The 21,550-nt window shown below is 43.0% G+C and overlaps 2 protein-coding genes and 1 non-coding gene across 3 annotated transcripts in view; 2 read left to right on the forward strand and 1 right to left on the reverse strand.

Moving 5' to 3' along the window:
• Window positions 1–21,550, reverse strand: part of LOC109198185 (low affinity immunoglobulin gamma Fc region receptor II-b) — a 997,390-nt gene that overhangs the window by 458,233 nt on the left and 517,607 nt on the right. The gene's annotated exons all lie outside the window — the stretch shown is intronic.
• LOC109201287 (obscurin) overlaps window positions 1–21,550 on the forward strand; it is a 493,328-nt gene that overhangs the window by 79,596 nt on the left and 392,182 nt on the right. The gene's annotated exons all lie outside the window — the stretch shown is intronic.
• Window positions 15,684–21,550, forward strand: part of LOC109196520 (uncharacterized) — a 65,046-nt gene continuing 59,179 nt past the window's right edge. The window contains exon 1 of the transcript XR_003219472.1: window positions 15,684–15,753. This is a non-coding gene — a transcript (uncharacterized LOC109196520). The remainder of the gene's footprint in view (window positions 15,754–21,550) is intronic.

Here is a 21,550-nt window from a genome sequence, read left to right on the forward strand (position 1 = left end):
AGTTAGCAGATGTGTTTAAGTCTTCAGCAAACAGCAGAGAGTTAACAAAGACGGACAAAGAGCACAGTAGGAATTTCATTTTGCTCTCTGTCTGCATGGCACATGTTTAAATGACCTGCCCATACTGGAGTAATAGTAACAATTATCACTACTTGATTTATGTTAACACGTTAAAATAGGTTAAAGTAGAGTCACTGTGGTGATGAAACATGCTGGACTATAGAAAACAAATCTATGTGAACATCAAGAGAAACTGTGAAGTTTATTTCTCACACTGAAAAGCAGCTGCCTCTAACAGTCTGCATGGAGGCTGTAAATGTTCATATATATCTGAATTAGAAAAACAAATAATCTCAAACATCATTATCATACACTATGGTGTGGATTGGACTCAAGATGTGGGACTCTGAAGAAAAATTAACAGATTTATTTACAGCAAAGTCAGAAACAAAGTTTATGGCAAAGGGATTTTCATTTAGTGAGGCCCAGGACTCCAAGACAGACAAACCCACAGGAATCTGTCTCTCTGTAACTCACTCAGATCCACATCCAGGTCTCTGCACAGAGGAGGACAAAGAGGTGAGTAAAGGTCACAGTGCCAAAACAGAGCAAACACACAAGCTGATGGAGCCAGCTTCACTAACTGTGCCTAGTTCAATGATCAGGTATCGACTGAAGGGCTTCCTTCATCTTAAGTCAGAGTGAGGGAATCAGATAAGAACAAACAGGTGAGTTCATCACTTCCAGGTGTGCAGGACCCAAGGAAAGGAAACAGAGGAGACTACACCCCTGAAACACAAAGTGTGGTTAAGCACACTCACACAAACACATCGACACAAACACAGAGACACAACCAAAGGAGAGAGAGAGCAACAATGATTAAAGACAGAGCGAGCACAGGAGGACTGGAGCACCATGACAGTCACACACATTAAAATTATAACCTGCCAAAATATGTCTCCTGACATGAAGCAACAGAATGCTTTTTTATATTATAGAGACAAGTTACAACATAAGAAACAAACTTCTGTGTTTGCAGTGGACAGGAAATATAAACACGTCACATAAGTGCTGCGGTCAAACAGGAGCCATTTGAGTTTGTGTGAAAGGGAAGGAAGCACAGAGAGACCAATCAGAAGAAGAAACTGGAGAAAAACTCTATACTATCTATACTAAACACAACTTCTCTTTATCTGCAGCGTAAAGCTGTTTGTGATTATCTGTGGATCAGAGTGCAGCAGGCTGGATGTGACGATGGGGCACTCTTTGCTCTGCATGATGGGCTTTTTCTGTAAGTACACGTCTGACATTGTTTGAATGGCAGCGATTAATGAAAATGTTTCTGATCTGTGAGAATTACAGTGTGTCACTGCTTTAACCTGTTTACCTGAGAGCTGGAACAAAGCAGACTTGTGATTCTTTAAGTGTTTAAATGTTTGATACACTGCTGCTTTTTGCATCACTTATAGTTACACACTGTGTTACAACAGTTTGAGTTATTATGTTTGAGCCTGTTTGACAAACAGAAGCACAGAAATTTGGTGATTACTGTTCATCTGGAAATGTATCTTTAAAAGTCTTCCTTTATATTGTTTTTGATTTTGTCAGTTGTATAATGTCTGATGAGGTTTTATTCATTATTTTAGTGCTCAGTACTGTCATCTGTGGAAATGATGAAGGTAAGAAATGATTATTTTCTTCCAGTTCATATATGTAGCTGTTATCTCCTATAATGTGCTCAATAATATCCTCCCTGTGTTTACATGTTATCTTCTGCACAGTCTGAATGCTTCTATTCAGCCTGTGCAGTTAAACATAAATGGCTTCAGTAAGCGCTCCATGTGGAGACTGTGGCGTTCTTCAGAGCTTTTACTGATGTACCATTTGTACCACTTTCATTCTGTAAAACTGTAACAACAAAACAGAGCAGGTACATTTAATCTCAGTGTAGATGCACAGATGTCACATGACCAATGCAAGATCATAACATTAACAATAAATGGACAAAGCCTGTCGAGTAATGTAGGGAGAACCACATGCTGACATGTTTTATGCTAACAGACAGAACAAAGCACTAACAGTTAGCTTACAGTAGTAATGTAACAAACGTCACAGACCCACAAGAAGGACAGAGCACTAATATGTAGAAACAATCCATCATCTCCCCAAACTTACACTTTATCCCATCTCAAGAGCAACAGATGCAGAACTATCACAGACACGGAGCTCTAGCCATTACTTGGCACGTCCACTATTTAACCACTACATGGCGGACTTTGACATGAGCAGACCAGGAAGAAGTGTATTTGCTGACCAATACTGTAGATTCAATTACTTACAGGATGAATAAACCCGTCATATAACAAACTTAAAACAAACTAAATTTCAGGAATAACCTGAGGGACAAAATATTGTATATGATACAGCTCACACTCCACTGAATTTATTGGTTAAAATATTAACATGATCATATCAAGAGTGCAACCATGTGAGCAGATGTTTCACTCAGCTGCTACACAAACTTTATATTTACTAGAGTTTGTTGCCTTAAAACTGACTGATTTCGTTTTCATGAGTATTTATCTGTCCATCCTCACAAATCACAGTTCTAATTCACAAGATGCTGATGAATCGGAATATCAGTCCAACCTCAGGTACAGCTGATTGCAGCCGGAGTGTATGTAGTGCAGATTATGTCACTGTGCTGACTGCCTTAGTGTCCTTTTTTGTATTAACTCTTGGAGTTCCCAAAATCCTCATCAAAAGCTACACATATGGATAAAACATTAAAAGAAATACCAAAGTAAAATATGTCAATGCAATACTGATCTGAGCTGACATTAGTCTGTTACCTTCATAGAGCTACTCTGCCATTTTATTTCATTTGTTTATCATGAATTTGTTACAGCACAGCGTGATGAGTTTTGGGTAAATTTAGGTAACTCTAATGTGAAAACAGACTCAACCACAGGTCAGTCAGTCAGAGTCAGATTTTAATGAGTCTTATTATGAATTCTTACTTTCAGTTATTTATAGTGGCATGGTGTGCTGTCTGCCTCAGTGTCCTCTTGAAAAAAAAACTCTAAACGTTGTTCTAAATGAATAAGGCTTCACATACTCAAGAGTAACAAGTGAAAGAAACTGGACAAAATACCATTGATACAGATTTATTTATATATGACTGTCATGGTCTTTCATTGTCTTCCTCTGAGTGCTTCTTCCTCGTGTCTGTTTACAGGGCTCTAGAGTGCGACCAATTTGGTCGCAAATGCCACCAAATTTTTCAATGGTGTGACTAAAAAAATCTTAGGTCGCACCGGACGACCAAATGTTCGAGTTAAAACAAAAATTAAAAAGAAAAGACTACACAACTCTGAAAGTCTCCGTGTGGTCAACAGCAGACACACATTATGCCCCTATCGTGGTCTAAACTAATCAAAGATAGTCAGGGGCGGGACCTCTCTGATTGGCCGCGGTCCAGTTGAAAGTGCAGGCAGATAGAGAGGTGAGTAGCTTGCCAGAACAAGTCTTCGTAAGTTGGATAGTATCCAATATCAAGCATTAAGACTTTGCTCAGGTGCATTCAAAACAACATCTGCAGCAGCAGTACAGGTAGAAATGGGGGAAATGCCATTACAAATAAGAAGAGCGCAACTGACATTGAATTGCTGGGCAAGTTTACAAGGACATGGTCAAGATCATCCGACAAAAACTGTTTTCCAACCATGCTGGGAAAAAGAGAAAACGGAATTGAAGAGCTTTGGGTGGACAGTGGGACAGAAAGCAGCTGACCTTAATCTGGACAAGATAAACATAAGTCAAACAGTACCGTTGCCTACAATACCACCATGGATGCTCCCTGATGCAGTAGTAGATTTCACATTGTTAAACAAAAAGAACAAGGAGAGGGGTTTTATTTTAAATTCACATCCAGCACAGGAATATATTACTCAGTATTTTAGTTATGTCAAAATCTACACAGATGCATCAAAGAATACAGCCAACCAAAGTGGGATCGCATTTATTGTTCCTGAATTTAATATCAAGGTAGGGAAAAGGATCAGTGACGGTTTATCAGTGTACACAGGTGAAATGGTTTCAATATTGTTAGCAGTCCAGTGGATTGAAGAAACAAAACCACTAAGATCTGTGATATGTTCAGACTCGAGCTCTTCACTGGCCAGTCTGCAAGACAGCCACTCAGAGTGCAGACCTGACATTCTGATAGAGATCCAGCAAACATTGTTCAGACTTGTTATGATGGGGCTTATGGTCACATTCTTATGGGTACCAGCGCATCATGGAGTTAAAGGAAATGAAATGGCAGAAAGGACGGCAAAAGAAGCAACAAGGAGACTGATGGTAGATGTGGTTATTAGTGTGAGTAGGACGGAGCTCAAGAGTAGAATACGATACAAAATGAAGGAAAGGTGGCAAAAGCAATGGGAGGAAGAGAGGAAAGGGTGATGGTTTTATAAAATCCAAAGGATGGTGGGGGAAATGAGAAGTACAGGCCGAAACAGGAGAGAGGAGACGGTTATATCTCGACTGAGATTCGGACACACTGGTTTAAATAGCACATTGTTTTTAATAGGTAAACACTGTACAGGGGAGTGTGACTGCAGTACGGAACAGGAAACAATAGAACAAGTTTTATTGAATTGTCAGAAGTATGATATTGAAAAGAGACAACTGATCAAAAAGCTGGACGATATGGAAGTGAAGTTGGACTTGATTGATTTGTTTCGCACCAACTCTATAAGTGAAAGTTATCAGGCTGTATTTTGGTTTTTAAGGCAGACCCATTTGGTCGAGAGGCTTTGAATATTTTTTGTTTTGTTTTTGTTTTGTTTTTGTTTTGTCATTTTGTTCCACACTCCACACCAGTTGGTGGTGGTAATGCACCATTTTCCTGTTTGCCAACCGCCAGTAAACCCTATACAGAAGAAGAAGAAGGTGAGCAGCTTGAATAAAGCCATATCGATTCATTAAATCCTGAATTGACTTTTAAATATAAATGTATTGGCCAGAAACGCCAGAATCTCAGGTTAAAGCTCGCAAAACTATTTCAACAAACAGTAAATGAGAGCAGGTAAACAGATTCCACACAAAGACGTAAACGCAGAGCGGACCCGACGCATCAGAATCAGCTTTCTCTTTCTCGGCACCCGTGGGCCCGTACACGGACACGCCGTCGGGGCTGAAAGCTGACAGCTCACTGATTCTGATGCGTCGGGTCTGCGCTGTGTTTACGTCTTTTTGTGCTAGCTTCTGAGCAGCAGGTTTTGTCTGTCTCCAACCAAAATTCACTGAACCAGCAGCAAACTACGCTTCACATTTGATAAACGTCGTCATGAATTCCCTCTGACTTTTGCATTTTTGTCTGTGAAGGTTCTCAGTCATCCAGGTCATCGTAGTCTAAGGAGCTTGGAAAGAAAATGCGTCGCAACGATAAAGATCACACTTCATGCACAGCTCTCTCTCTCTCTCTCTCTGTGTACTTGAAGAACAGTTTCCCATCTCAAATCTCTGTTTTCTGTATTATTCATTTGCTTATTACCCACCAGTCTACCGTTGTTTACAGCTCTGTCAGCCGCTGTTTTTTTTTATACTTAAATGTTCTCAGACAGGAAAGCCTAATTTCTGCTGTTCAATACTGAATAAATTTAAACTTTTAAAATCATGCAAAATTGCAGAATATTTTTAAGGTTATCTGCTATAAAAAGTCAGGCCAGGAAAATCGCCTTCATGTTTTTCTGTGTTTTATTCTCAGTTACTTTGACACAAAGGCATCAGCTGTGATGTTCACATCTCTGATAAAGTCTAGTGTCAGTACTGATAAATGATCAGCATTATAATATTTCTGACTATCTGAGGCTAAATTGAATCGAATCAGGACTTTGAGAACTGGAATCGAATGGATTATAAAAATCAGTGATGATACCCAGCCCTAGTGAGCAGCCTAGGCCTGACAGAAGTGGATGTAGCTGTGAGTAATAAGAAAAGATGAAAAGAACGATTAATAACTTTTTTGTTAAGTTAAGGCCTGATCCGTCTGAAATTCATAGCCAGCTCTGACATGGAGCCATCAATCTTTGAACGCTGAAAAAGCACAGTGTATCCAGAAAACACATTATATGCTGTGATAAATGCACTGTCCAAGTGTCCCCTCTCCCAACTGCCTTTCAGCAGCAGGCAGCAGCAAACAGGTTGTCAGAGGAGCCAAGATGATGATTAAGTTTAACATATTACCAAAGAGTGCTAATGCACTTTAAGCACAAGCACAAGATTGTTAGTTAATCATTTACAAATCAATATTGTCTGTATTGACAGCAATTTTCTCCACAAAAAAAGTGCACATATAAAACTGCGGTGTTAAGCGATGTGGTTGAAAAATTTGGGTGCGCCTAACTTTTGTGCTGGTGCGCCTACCGTAGCAAAAAGTTAGTCTAGAGCCCTCTGTTTAGTTTTAGTTTTTTGATTATTTCCTCTTTAATTGAAGGTTTGGTTTCTTTCATCCTTTGTGTTATTTTTCTTCCTCCTTTATGATTTTCCTGTTTGTTTTCACCTGTTTCTCATTCTCAGTCATGTATAAATAGTCCTGCTGTGTGTTTTCCTCAGTCTTTGTCAGAGCATCTGCGTACACTCACGTGTGTTCATCTCTTAGTTGTTTCTATTGACAGTGTATTTATTTCTAGTTTCTTATGTTTTTATTCTTTGTATGTTTCCATTTTTAGACTATTTAGGTATTAATGTTCAGTTTTATTTAAGTTATTTTGCCTCCTGCATTTGAGTTCACACCTCTGCACTCCACTCATTTATACAGTAACACATTTTTATAACTCTGTGGACTCTACTGGAAGAATAAACACAAAATACTTTTTCTCAAATTTGGTGTTTCTATGATAGTTGCTTAGTTTGGGGATTTTACTGTAGCAAAGTCATGTGTATATATATATATATATAAACTCTTGTATGTGTATTATTATCCGTGTGTGCATAATCAGGTTTGTAAATATGTAAAAACATCTGTGTGCATAGATATTATCAGCTGGAAAGACTTGAAGTTTGGCTTGAAGCACACACATGTGATCAACTTACAGCTCACCTGCTCTCCAGTTGTCTGTTTTCTTACCCGTGGCCTTTGCTGCACTTCTGCTGTGACAGATCCACAAATGAGTTTTGTATAAGTCAAGGGTTCATAAACCCTGAGCTCAGGCTTTCTGTCACACTCAGAACAAACCACCAGGTGGCGTATTACTCACTCGTTTAAGTGATGTTATTCAGCTGCAGGTGGTTGTATCGATAGAAACCAGGCTCACCTGCTCACAGTTGCAGTAAGAAATAAAACTGCAGCTGAAACATCTGTGTGGCAGATATGGTGGGGTTCTCCTTCTTCCACTAAAAGGGCCACAATAATAGCCTCATATTTTTCTAACTTACAGAACTTAAAATCAAGGCCACTCTGACAGCAGACAGCACAACCACACCAGCAGGGGGCAGTGTGATGCTGACCTGTGATGTGAAGGATTCTGCTGTCATAGAATATGAGCTCAGAAAAACCTCATCTGAAAATGAGATCATTTCTTTTAGCTCTAAGAGTGCAATCTCTATCTCTGATGGAGGCATCTACACCTGCAGAGGAAGGAGAAGAAACACAAGTTTAGTCACAACTGAAAGCGATTCAGTCGTCATTCAGGAAACTGATGAGTTTAAATATTTTTTTCAAGTTAAAAATGGCTTTCTCCAAATTATGGAGGGAGTCACTGTTCAAAACAGTACTTAGAAAACTAAATGTGTCAAATTAGTAATTATTAGTCTCAGTGCGTCCTTAATGAAAAAAAAAACAAAAACTTGTTATTGTTGATTTTCAAGTCAAATTGTCACTAGATGTTACGGTTTGGAGGAGGACTCAAGCGCAGGACTCCGGTTCTGATGCTCACAAGAAGGGTTTATTTACAATGCACCAGGTGTATATACAAGAATGTGCAGGGGGTGCTATATACAGCTGAGTGAGGGGAGAAGGGGTCTCCAGGGAAGTCCAGGGGAAAGCACACGTTCTTCAGAATATCCACTCACACGATCACAGGCTCACACTCCGACACTGCCACACGGGAATCACACGGGGGGGAAATCCAGGGAGCTCTGTAGACAGGGAGACAGGGTAAGTACGACGCACACAGGAAAACACTCTTAACTAACTTGCTGTAGCTTGGCTTCACTAACGCATGGTAGACAACGATCCAGCGACGAACAGCAGTCACCTCCTGGCTTAAATGCTGATCACCATAATGAGACCCAGGTGTCTCATCTCCCGAGGGCGTGGGCCGAGGGCGTGAGGACTAGAGAGGCACGGCTTCACTTGTGACACGTGAAAGGTGTTATGGATTTTCATATTCCGGGGCAGTTTAAGACGGACAGAGACGGGGTTAATCACAGAGTCGACTTCAAAGGGACCAATGAAAGTGGGAGACAGTTTCTTGGATTCAGACCTGAGTGGGACGAATCTGGTGGACAGCCAAACCTTTTGTCCAGGTGCGTAGGTGGGGGCAGGGGTCCGGTGGCGATCCGGCAGGCGCTTATTGCGTTCCACTGTGCGGAGAAGGGCGGCCCGAGTCGCTCTCCAGGCGCGCCGACACCTCCAAAGATGTTGTTGGACAGAGGGAACAAAGTGCTCACCTTCGACGGCTGGGAAAAGTGGCGGTTGATAGCCCAAGGACGCCTCAAAAGGGGACACACCGGTGGCAGAGGAGGTAAGGCAGTTATGAGCATACTCAATCCATGACAGTTGCTCGCTCCAAGCTGACTGGTTAGTGGATACCAGGCACTGGAGAGCCGCTTCGAGCTCCTGGTTGGCACGCTCCGTTTGGCCATTGGTCTGTGGGTGGAAACCAGAGGAGAGACTGACCTGAGCTCCGAGGGCACTGCAGAACTCCTTCCAAACACGTGACGTAAACTGCGGTCCTCTGTCTGACACAATGTCCGCGGGGATTCCATGGAGGCGAAAAACGTGGTTAGTTAGTAGCCGGGCGGTCTCTAGAGCAGTGGGGAGCTTAGGGAGGGCAACAAAATGAGCAGCTTTGGAGAAACGGTCCACAATGGCGAGAATGACAGCGTTACCTGACGAGACGGGCAGACCAGTGATGAAGCCAACGGCGATGTGCGACCAGGGACGACTCGGAGTCGGCAGAGGTTGGAGGAGGCCAGAGGGTGGTTGATGGATGCTCTTGTTTTGAGCGCAGGTCAAGCATGCGGAAATATACGTCTTTGGCAAGGGAAGGCCACCAGGCAAAACGTTGAAGGAAGGCAATAGTGCGGTGGACCCCCGGGTGGCAGGTGAATCTGGCCGTATGAGCCCAATGTAACACTCGTGACCTTACTGAGGAGGGGACGAAGAGCAACCCTGGAGGTCCCGTTCCGGGGTCTGGTTCTGTCCGTTGAGCCTCTCGAATGGCCGACTCGATCTCCCTGGTCAGAGCCCCGATTACACAGGTGGGTGGTAGAATGGGAGAGTCCCGAGCTGCGTCTTCGGAGGCGGCGAATTGGCGTGAGAGGGCGTCTGGCTTGACATTACGGGAACCGGGTCTGTAAGTGATCGTGAACTGAAATCTAGTAAAAAACAGGGCCCACCTGGCTTGCCTGGCGTTGAGGCGTTTAGCCGATTGAATGTACTCCAGGTTCTTGTGATCGGTCCAGACCACAAACGGCTGGGCAGCGCCCTCAAGCCAATGGCGCCACTCCTCCAGGGCTAGCTTGATGGCTAGTAGCTCTCGATCTCCCACATCATAGTTGCTCTCTGCGGAGGAGAGACGGCGTGAAAAGTAGGCACAGGGGTGCAGCTTACCTCCTTGCCGCTGGGAAAGCACCGCCCCCACTCCAGCGTCCGAGGCGTCCACCTCCACAATGAACTGCAGGTCGAGATCGGGTTGGACGAGAATGGGCGCCGAGGCAAAGTGGTCCTTCAGATGGGCAAACGCTCGTTGAGCCAGCTCATCCCAGCAGAAGGGAACCTTGGGAGAAGTAAGACGGGTCAGAGGCAGGGCAAGTTTACTGTAGTCGCGAACAAAGCGACGATAAAAGTTTGCGAACCCCAGGAAGCTTTGAAGCTGTCTACGGTTGGAAGGAGTCGGCCAGTCAACCACGGCTTGAACTTTTGCGGGATCAGTCTTGAGGTTACCATGATCAATGACGTGGCCCAGGAAGGCAACAGTGGAGACATGAAACTCACACTTCTCCCCTTTAACAAAGAGACGATTTTTGAGGAGACGCTGGAGGACTTGCCTGACATGGCGTTGGTGATCGGCGACGGAGCGGGAGAAGATGAGGATGTCGTCCAAGTAGACGAAAACGAAATGGTCGATGAAATCTCGGAGCACGTCGTTCACGAGAGCCTGAAACACAGCTGGAGCATTGGTGAGACAGAAAGGCATTGCAAGATATTCGAAATGGCCCAGGTGAGTATTGAAAGCCGTCTGCCACGCGTCTCCCTCCCTAATCCTCACCAGATGGTAGGCGTTGCGCAGGTCCAACTTTGTGAAAATGGTGGCACCCTGGAGAAGCTCGAACGTGGAACTCAGCAGAGGGAGGGGATACTTGTTTTTAACTGTGATGGAGTTGAGGCCGCGATAGTCAATACAGGGCCGTAGACTCTTATCTTTCTTGGTGACAAAAAAGAAACCAGCGGCAACAGGTGAGGACGAGGGGCGAATGAGACCAGCGGCAAGTGACTCATTGATGTATTTTTCCATGCTTTCCCGCTCCGGTCGAGACAGGCTGTACAACCTACTGGTCGGGAGTGGCGCACCTGGGAGGAGGTCAATCCCACAATCATACGGCCGGTGAGGAGGAAGGGAGCGTGCCTTATCTTTACAAAACACTTGCGCCAGGTCATGATAAACAGATGGTATGGAGGACAGATCAGGCGGTTCTGAAATAGTTTTACTGGGTGGTAGGCTCATGGCGGGGGTGGCGGCTTTTAAACAGGACATGTGACACTCCTCCCCCCACCCCGAAATACTTTCCTTCCTCCAATCAATCACAGGGTTATGTAGACATAGCCAGGGATAGCCTAAGACTAGTGGTGTGAGCAGGGCTTTAAAGACATACAACTGTATGGTTTCAACATGATTGCCAGAAAGAGTCAGGGAAACCGGTTCTGTGACATGAGTAATGTCTGGAAGACGCTGGCCACTAAGGGCTGTGACTTGGAGTGAATGAGACAGAGGCTCCGTGATAAAACCTAATTTGAGCGCCAGCGAGGCATCAATAAAATTCTGTTCTGCCCCGGAATCGATCAGAGTGTCGAGAGAATGAGTCTTGAGACGAACCGTTAGCTTAGCTGCAATCATGAGACGAGGAGGAGACTGAGAACAGGTGACCTCGCCCACCCGTACACTCCTCACTACTGGCGGGCGCTGTCTTTTGGCCGAGCCGGGCAATCCGTGGCAATATGGCCCCTGCGGCCACAATAAAAGCACTCACCGGCTCTCCAGCAACGATACCGCTCCTCGGGCGACAGTCTGGAGTGGCCCAGTTGCATGGGCTGTTCACCTTCCTCCATGCTGTCCGATGCGTGACTGCCGCTAAGCGCGCCTCCACCTGACGTCGTCTCCATGCGCCCCGGGGGCCGCTGGGAAATGTAGTTTCCGGTTCCCCGGCGCGCCCGTAGGTGTTCATCTATCTTCACACATAGTGTAATCACATCAGACAGGGTCTTAGGAACATCCCTCATCATCAATTCTCTCTTTAACTCATCACAAACATTATTCAAGAGAGTACTTATCAATGCCGACAGCCCCACCCAGTCTCTTCGGCCAAGGTCCAGAATTCGACCGTAGCGTGATCTGAGTCAAAAATCCACCACATTTATCGAACTCACCCGAGAAGGGCTCCGGCGCCGGTAACGATCGCTCTGGAGGTTCAGTGGAAGCCGGTGCGGGGTGAACAGGTGGAGCGGCTGCAGATGGATTCGGGGCCGATAGCTGAGGAGAAACAGACGGAGGAGGTGAGGGTGCGCTTACCGACGGTAGATGTTGAGCGAGGACTTGAGTGAGTGCAGCCAGTTGTTGATTTATGGGTTAGGGTTAGGGTTAGTGTACTTCAGACCCAGCAACACACTCAGACACAAACTGGTTCACCCGAAAGACAAAACTCCAAAACACAGACTTAACAACGTGGTGTATGCTGTACAGTGCAGCGAGGAATGCCCAGACCTCTACATTGGCGAGACCAAACAGCCACTTCACAAGCGCATGGCACAACATAGAAGAGCCACCTCCACAGGACAAGACTCAGCAGTCCATCTGCATCTTAAGGATAAAGGTCACTCTTTCGAGGATGCCAATGTTCACATTTTGGACAGAGAGGACAGATGGTTTGAAAGAGGAGTGAAAAAGGCCATCTATGTCCACTGTGAGCGACCATCTTTGAACAGAGGCGGTGGTTTACGACACCAACTGTCTGCCATCTATAATCCAGTTTTGAGTTCCCTCCCCAGACGCCTTAACGCCCACTCACATCCTGGGCCATCTGACCTCAGGAATTCACATGACAAGGTGGGGCCAGGTTTCACAATGAGCTCACCCGAAACCCTGGCTGATTAGGACCCACACCCGCTTTCACACCTTGGCGCATGTGATTAGAGGATCACCAGGGGGTCCTTTGTCCCTCCTTAGGGGGATACTCCCACTGGGTTTAAATCTGGGACTCTCGGCCATTTGATCTTAGAACTGAAGAAGCTTCTCGGATGAGAGGTGAAACGTCTTCAAGCAACTTAAAGAAGTCCAGACGCTTTTCTTTGCAAACTCCTTTGTCATCACATTAACTGTATCATGTAAGTCAATCACATGACAGGACATTTTAATGTTACTTTATTTCACACATTTCATACAAAAGTACAACAAAATAACAACAAGTAGTGTAAACTATTTTTTAATGTAGTTATAAACAGTAATCACTCACAAGAAAAACATATTCAGTAAATTTGATGAAAAATGAAAAACAAATGTAATGATCCCAGTTTCTTCACCTCAGTTGTTGCACATGTGGAGTTTTCATCACTGCAGCTCAGTGTCATGATGCAGTTCTTTTGTTTTAGCATTTTTCTTTTTTCTAATTCCTCAAAGTTTCCATTTGACTACAATTTGGCCTCATTTTAGGAGAGACTGCTCTGCTACGTTAGCCTTTCTCTAACTGCTGGTATGTTTACTCATAGCTGCAGTGTTTTGTTTTTGTTTTTTATCTTTAATTTGCCAAATTAAACATCGTGAGTTTTGGGCAAAATATGAATTTAATTTTACTCTGAATAAGATTATTTTCTGTAAAACTAAACTCAGATAAAATGTTTTTACAAAAGTTTTTCTTTGCAAATCTAGTTTTGACTTTGGTGCCACATGAAGACTTTATATTTCACCATTTATGAACTAATAATCACTTTATGAGAGCAGAGCAGTCTCCAGCTTTGAATCCATTGCTGGAGGTTTAACAGCATTGTTAGCAAACAACAGCTAACTGACGACTCATGGATTATATGTTCAAAAATATGTAAATATAAAGATGAAGAAATAAGTAAAGTGTTGAATATAAAGATCAGTAAATTACCTGGTTTAATGTATTTATTTAAAAAAAGAACTTTTTGATTATTGATTTTTCAGTCAAATTATCAGTGTGCTAATGATATATTTTGGTTTGAACAGCTCCTCCTAAGCCCACTGTGACCCTGCAGCCATCCTGGACTCAGATATACAGCGGTGAGACAGTCACTGTCAGATGTGAGATTCAGGGAGGTGAAGGAGCTCAGTGGACGTATGAATGGAGACGAGGCCAGTCAAGCATACGTACAACATCCATTAAATACACAATCATCAGAGCTACTTGGTCTGACAGAGGAGGATACAGCTGCCGGGGCAGAAGAGACTCTTCCTGGACAGACTGGAGTGATATCACCACATTAACTGTATTACGTAAGTTGGACATATTTCACCATTTTTTAATTTATATTGCACAATGTTTCATGGGAAAAAAACTACAAAGTACTTTGTCTTTCAATAAAACTGCAGGTTCTGCTTTTATTTTAGTATCAAAAGTAGCGTAAAACAACTTTTAAAGTTTTACATAAAATACACAGTAATCACTCAGTGAAACACATGAAAAACATTTTCAATAAGTTTGATGAAAAATGAAATACAAATGTTATTATTCAAGTTTCTTCACCTCAGTTGTTGCACATGTGGAGTTTTCATCACTGCAGCTCAGTGTCATGATGCAGTTCTTTTGTTTTAGCATTTTTCTTTTTTCTAATCCCTCAAATTATCCATTTGACTACAATTTGGCCTCATTTTAGGAGAGACTGCTCTGCTACGTTAGCCTTTCTCTAACTGCTGGTATGTTTACTCATAGCAGCAGTACTTTTGTTTGTTTTTTTATCTTTAATTTGCCAAATTAAATATCATGAATTTTGGGCAAAATAAGAATTTAATTTTACTTTGAATAAAGATTATTTTCTATAAAACTGAACTCAGATAAAATGTTTTTACAAAAGTTTTTTTCTTTGCCAGTCTAGTTTTCACTTTGGTGCCACATGAAGATTTTGTATTTCTGTTGCCGCACAGCAAGAAGATCCTGAGTTCAATTCCACCATCAGGCCGGGGTCTTTCTGTGTGGAGTTTGCATGTTCTCCCCATGTTTGCGTGGGTTCCTTCCGGGTACTCCCGCTTCCTCCCACAGTCCAAAGACATGCAGCTTGTGGGGATAGGTTAATTGGATAATCCAAACTAGGTGTGAATGTGCGAGTGAATGTTAGTGTGAATGGTTGTCTGTCCCTGTGTGTTGGCCCTGCGACAGACTGGCGACCTATCCAGGGTGTACCCCGCCTCTCGCCCTATGACAGCTGGGATAGGCTCCAGCGCCCCCCGCGACCCTGAAAAGGATAAGCGGAAGCGAATGGATGGATGGATGTTTTAAATTAATGAAACTTCGGAGTTGTAGACATTTTATACAACTATTCACACTTATGGTCAGTTTAGGACCCCCAGTCAAAATATGTGCATGTTGTTGGACTGCAGGAGGAAGCTTTTAGACCCACACAGACACACACAGGGAAACATGCACACAGAAAGGCCTGATGGATTTAAATCCTGTCCACTGCAAACTATCAAAAGAAAAGAATTTCAAGCTTAACACGTACCACTTGAAGTTCTTATCGGTAAATTCTTTCTATATGGTGTTCCTAATGCGAGTGAATAATCCAGCTGTTAGCACAGCGGAGTTACAACACAGGACACATATACAACAGGTCATTATCGATAGATAGATACTTTATTGATCCCACAAAGGAAATTGATGTGTTAGAGCAGCATGACAAAAAGTGAAAATAGTAAAGTCTACAATAAACAACAAAGTGTCACAGTAAAATAATAATAACATAAAAGTCCCAACGGTGCCTGATATGGGGCCTCGCACTAGAATAGAACAGCTTTTTATTGTCACTGTTACAAGAACACTGAGGGCAGTTTGGCATCTCTCCATGTGTGAAGTACACAATAGTGTAAGTACTTACTTATACATACACATATATACATACATACACATATATATACATACATATACATGCCATCTGGGGAGCAGGTCCATTGAGAGGTGCAGTGTGATCAGTGATATTGCACATTGAGTCTGACAGTGGAGGATACAGCTGCCAGGGCAGAAGGGACTATGTTTTAACATACTCAAGTGAAACCATCAAACTGATTGTATCATGTAAGTTGCAGATGTTTCATCCACATCATCTGTTTCATCAAAAGTAGCTGTTTTTGTAGCTGTTTCTTTTTGTGCTGTTCAGTAAAATATTGAATAGTTACTTCAGTTGTTTTTAGCATGCTATCGGTTTTTAAATGAATCTTAGAGGTTTTAGTTAAAGAGTCTGCTCTCATGAGAAACACACACTGCATCTTTTTCACTTAATGAACTCTGAACTTCAGACGACAATATGGCCTCATTTTATTGGACGCTGGTCTGTGCTGGTATGTTAATAATTCAGATTAATGATATTAGTTATAAGACTCAGACTCTACTGAAGGATTTTAATTTTATCACAGAAATGATCTGATAAATGTGGAGCTCATTCATGTCAGATTTTTTTGGCAAATGTAGAAAAATTAATTTCCACAAATCCTTTGACTTGTTAGGATTTGCATAACTCAAAGACTCGGAAGTGTTTGTTTCCTTCTCGGGTCATCTTCTTGTAGCACTGTAGATGTCGCCCTTTTGAACTGAATAGTCAGAATTAATCAAATCCACAGTAATCTGTCATCTAAAGTCAGATAAAAATAAATATCTGTAATTTACTCTTGTTGGGCTCAGTTAGGATCGTTACAAGACTGGCAGTGGTAACTCAACTTAGAGAAGAAAACCTCCACTCAAAATAAGACACTGACAACGACTTAAAGGAAAAAAGTGATTTCAGTGTATTCCTCCTTCCTGGTGCATCAGTTTATGTTAAGTGGTATCAGGTCTGACCCCCCGCCCACCAAAAATAAGGTAGCAACATAAAGTGCCCTGAGATCTCAGTAAAAACGTGAATCCTCAAATCGTTGCTCAAATCGTTGTATCCTACCACCCTCCAAGGAAACAGGTGGCCTTCAGATTGAGAGCGTCCTTTGTAGACATGTCCAGTGGCATCCAGTCCTTAGATGGCACCGCTCGGTCCTTGCCACATGTATTTCTACCACATAAAACAACCAGCCTGCACACAAATGTGCAGAGCAGCAGTGTTGCCAACTTAGCGACTTTGTCGCTATATTTAGCGAGTTTTCAGACCCCCTTAGCGACTTTAATTCTAAAAAGTGACTAGCGACAAATCTGGCGACTTTTTCTGGTGTTATTGGAGACTTATTTATGACGACTTTTTGACGTGAAAGCGCGTATCGCTCTTACTCTAAACAAGCAGCGGTGCTGCCGTGGGCACCTCGCCCCTGCCAAAGCGCTCACGGGCGGAGGATAGTCCTCCCCCAGCTGCTATCAGGGCAGGAGACGTTCACACCTATGCGTCCAAACTGCAAATGAATCGCGCATGAGCGAAGCCGCTGCTCCTGCACTGACTGTAACGCAGTCAGTTCTTCTTTTACTCTTATGCTGTTTTGTGGATCACAAGGTTTAAAACTACTTATAAACACACACACACACACGCACAAAGTAACTCCACCAGGGTGCCTATTTCGGGTCACTTTTGCCGGTCCAAGCCCGGGTAAAGGAGCAGGGTTGGAATTGTGATGTTAAAAAAAACAATAATTGCTAAAAGAAATTTCATTTGTAGTTCTAAATAAACTCTAAATGCATTTAGGACGTTTTTTACTCACTTTATGTCTCTTCCACGATGTTATTTCTCTCTCCAACAACGTAGGTTACAATTACATTAGTATGACCAATTATGCAAATTAGGCAATGATGTCATCTAGCGACTTCTAGCGACTTTTAGGACAGCCAATAGCGATTTTCCTTACTGAGGAGTTGGCAACACTGCAGAGCAGTCACTTCACATGTAAAATAAAGCACATATTTCTACCAACTAATTTTCCCTGTATCCCATTTGTACAAGTTTAAAAAAGTAAAATCAAATTCCTCTAAGTGTCTTTACATATCACACATCTATACAGTTTTTACTGGCCAATAACAATATATCAACGACAAAAATACATTTCAGTGCAAATCAAATGAACCATGAAAAGTGTCTCACATGGTGTGTTAGCTAAAACCTCACATGCAAGCGCATTAGCCCAGGGAGCACATGTGGGTAGCTAGCATACTTTTCACAGGGCTAACACAGCTAAGAAATCGTTAACAGCTTCTACAATCACATTTCCAGCAAAGCATCATATCCTGACTGATTTTATAAGTTAGAAACCGGACTGTGAATCACAATTCAATTTGCATAATTCGAGAGTCACCAGGATATTCTTCGCACAATACATTAACTCTGTAGCTCAACACGTTACAGGATGGAAAGTTCCACAACAGCTTTGTGCATCTACAAAACAAACTCAGTGCTCAAAACCACGTTTCATGGAGCTCTTTGACCCATTAAACACAGTAGTGATGCGCGAATCATGAACGAATCGTTCAGTACTCGAGAATCACTTTACTGACTCATGAATCATGATTCACAAGCCCAACTGACTCACTGACTCATCCCTGTTGCTGTTAGCAGCAATATATCTAGCTTATAATTAAAATTGTGGAGAAAAACACAACATCCAGTATCTTAACGAAAACATTTCTGCTCTGAACTGGAAGAAAAAACCCTGAGTAGAAGCTCACATCAAGACAATAGCTCCTCGGTTCACAGTAGCATCGCTCTGCTAACATGCTAACAGCACATTTGAGCTACTCACCCCCTCCTTTCCTGTGCTGAATCGTAGGGTAAGCAAATCACTCAGGACTCGCTCACCCCCTCCCTCCTGTGCTGAATCGTAGAGCGAGCGAATCACTCAGGACTCACTCACCCCCTCCCTCCTGTACTGAATCGTAGAGCGAGCGAATCACTCAGGACTCACTCACCCCCTCCCTCCTGTGCTGAATCATAGAGTAAGCGAATCACTCAGGACTCACTAACCCCCTCCCTCCTGTCCTGAATCGTAAGCGTAAGTGAATCACTCAGGACTCACTCACCCCCTCCCTCCTGTGCTGAATCATAGAGCCAGCGAGTCACTCAGGACTCACTAACCCCCTCCCTCCTGTGCTGAATCGTAGAGCGAGCGAATCACTCAGGACTCACTCACCCCCTCCCTCCTGTGCTGAATCATAGAGCCAGCGAATCACTCAGGACTCACTAACCCCCTCCCTCCTGTCCTGAATCGTAAGCGTAAGTGAATCACTCAGGACTCACTCACCCCCTCCCTCCTGTGCTGAATCATAGAGCCAGCGAGTCACTCAGGACTCACTAACCCCTTCCTTTCCTGTGCTGAATCGTAGAGCGAGCGAATCACTCAGGACTCACTCACCCCCTCCCTCCTGTGCTGAATCATAGAGCCAGCGAATCACTCAGGACTCACTAACCCCCTCCCTCCTGTCCTGAATCGTAAGCGTAAGTGAATCACTCAGGACTCACTCACCCCCTCCCTCCTGTGCTGAATCATAGAGCCAGCGAGTCACTCAGGACTCACTAACCCCCTCCCTCCTGTGCTGAATCGTAGAGCGAGCGAATCACTCAGGACTCACTCACCCCCTCCCTCCTGTGCTGAATCATAGAGCCAGCGAGTCACTCAGGACTCGCTCACCCCCTCCCTCCTGTGCTGAATCATAGAGCGAACGAATCACTCACTCACTCACTCACTCACTCACCCCCTCCCTCCGGGCTCACAGCTTCTTCTTCTTGGTTGGCAACCAATGTTAAGGCACATTACTGCCCCCTGGCTCACAGCTCAGTGGACATTTAGATGAGAAAATATATACTTGACACATTTAAGGAAAATACTAATAAAATAAAAATAAACAAAATAAATGTTCCCTTTAGAAATTTTTTTGCTCTTTTTTGCTTTATAAAATAGTTGTTTTCTTTTAGAATCACTCATCTTAGCAGTAGGATTTACATGAAAAGAGAAAAGAAATTAAGTTTGAGTGAAAATATACATTTTTTGCACTCTCTGGTCAACTGACTCAGTGAATCAAATGACTCAAAAAACCCGATTCACTTTGGTGAGTGACTCATTAAAACTCGATTCAGTAAAAAGAATCAAATTTACCATCACTAAAACAGTGCAATATACAGAGAAGTTTACCTTACCCCGTGCAGGCGGATGCAGTGAAAAAAGTTATCATGAGCAGTGCTGCGGTGCATTCAAGGTACATGGGAAAACTCATCACTTAACTGAAAGTTAAAACTAAAATTAAAATAAAATAACCATTGGCTTTAAAATAACCATGGGTTACAAAGACATTTACAGATAACTAGCACCAGAGTCTTTGTTCACACCAGCAGTTTAAAACTAGCAGCCTCAAAATAACAGACCACAGACCAGGGTGAACTTTGAACTTGTTTGTGGGAAACAGAAGACATGGAAATATGCAGTTTCCAGTTTACAATAATTTATGCATCCAAAAACCATAATAAAATAAATAAATAAAATTAAAACAATAATATAAATAAATATCTCTCTTTCTGTCCAGTTCAGGTTAGTTTGAACTCTTATCTGTGTTAAGTACAAGTTAACCTGTGTTAGCTCCTTTAGGGTTAACCAGCTTTCTTTCAGCTGCTCTTCAAACTCTGATTAATATGGGTTGACTCAGTCCATTCACTAGACCTGCAGAGTGGCTGGAAGTGATGGGAATAACAGTGTTAGAAGTAATGGCGTTACTAACGGCCTTACTTTTTTCAGTAACGAGGAATCTAACTAATTACTATTTCTATCGTTACGCCGTTACCGTTACTAACAAGAAAGTGCGGCGCGATCGCGTTACTATTTATCAACAAACAGATGGTTGAAGCTGTGTTCAGCTTACCGCTCCTTAAATCAGTTGCACGGAAGTAGCTGTCTACGTAAGTAATCTGGGCGCTACAGTGTTTAGCATCTGTGCGCTCCTGTGGACGGCAGTCACTTTTTGGCACAACACCTGGAGCTAAGGGGGAAAAACAATCGCATGAGTGCTGCTGTTTGACTGAGGAATAATAAAGTAGTTGTGGTAAGCCGATCACCTGACCACTTCAAGATGACAAAGCAACAAGGTGATGTATACCAGTTTTTAAATTGTGTTGATAGGCCACGTAAAACCAGAGTCATGATAAACAATATATACGCGGCGTTTTTTCCTCAATAGTTTCGTCACATTTAACGTCTAAGGACAGCGCTAGCAAGCACTCTCTGCTTATGACCAAAAAACAAAACAAAAACAGCCCATTCGTGTTGGTGGAAAAAATGTACCATGTAGACCAATCAAAAAAATCCCTGAGGTTACAGCTACCCTGAGGTACCCCCGAGCAAGGTACCGTCCCTACACACTGTTCCCCACGTGCCCAGTGGCTGCCCACTGCTTCACTGAGGGAATGGGTTAAATGCAGAGAGTTTCTCCACGGGGATCAATAAAGTTGTTATTATTAGGAACAGAAGATTTCAGTGGAAGTTCAGATCTCCTAGGCATGGATCACCATCAAGGTTCAACAGTCTCAGATTTCACTGCCAAGATCTGCACTCGGCTAATAAACCTGATCTGTTGTGCAACACAAACACCGATTTGTTATTCCAGCATTCCTAACAGCTCAGCTGGAAATCACATCCAAACTGCTCCCTGTAATGTTCACCGTGCTTGTTATTGTGGTCTAAAGACATCTGTGCACATCGACAGGAAATGTCAGCTTCCGCAGCAAAAGAATATAAAAAACAGTTACTAGGTCTCATCTTAGCTATCAGAGGCTTCAACATCAGATTTAGTAAAGAACAAGCACATAGCATGCTAACTGACACCAAAGCAAACCAGCTGTGACTCACCAAATCCTCATTCAAACTCCATCAAACAGATTTTATCAACAAGGACTAAAGTTGGACACCATCACTGTCAAAGACTG

This window comes from Oreochromis niloticus, linkage group LG3, assembly GCF_001858045.2.
Source record: "Oreochromis niloticus isolate F11D_XX linkage group LG3, O_niloticus_UMD_NMBU, whole genome shotgun sequence".
Classification (NCBI taxonomy): Eukaryota; Metazoa; Chordata; class Actinopteri; order Cichliformes; family Cichlidae; genus Oreochromis; species Oreochromis niloticus.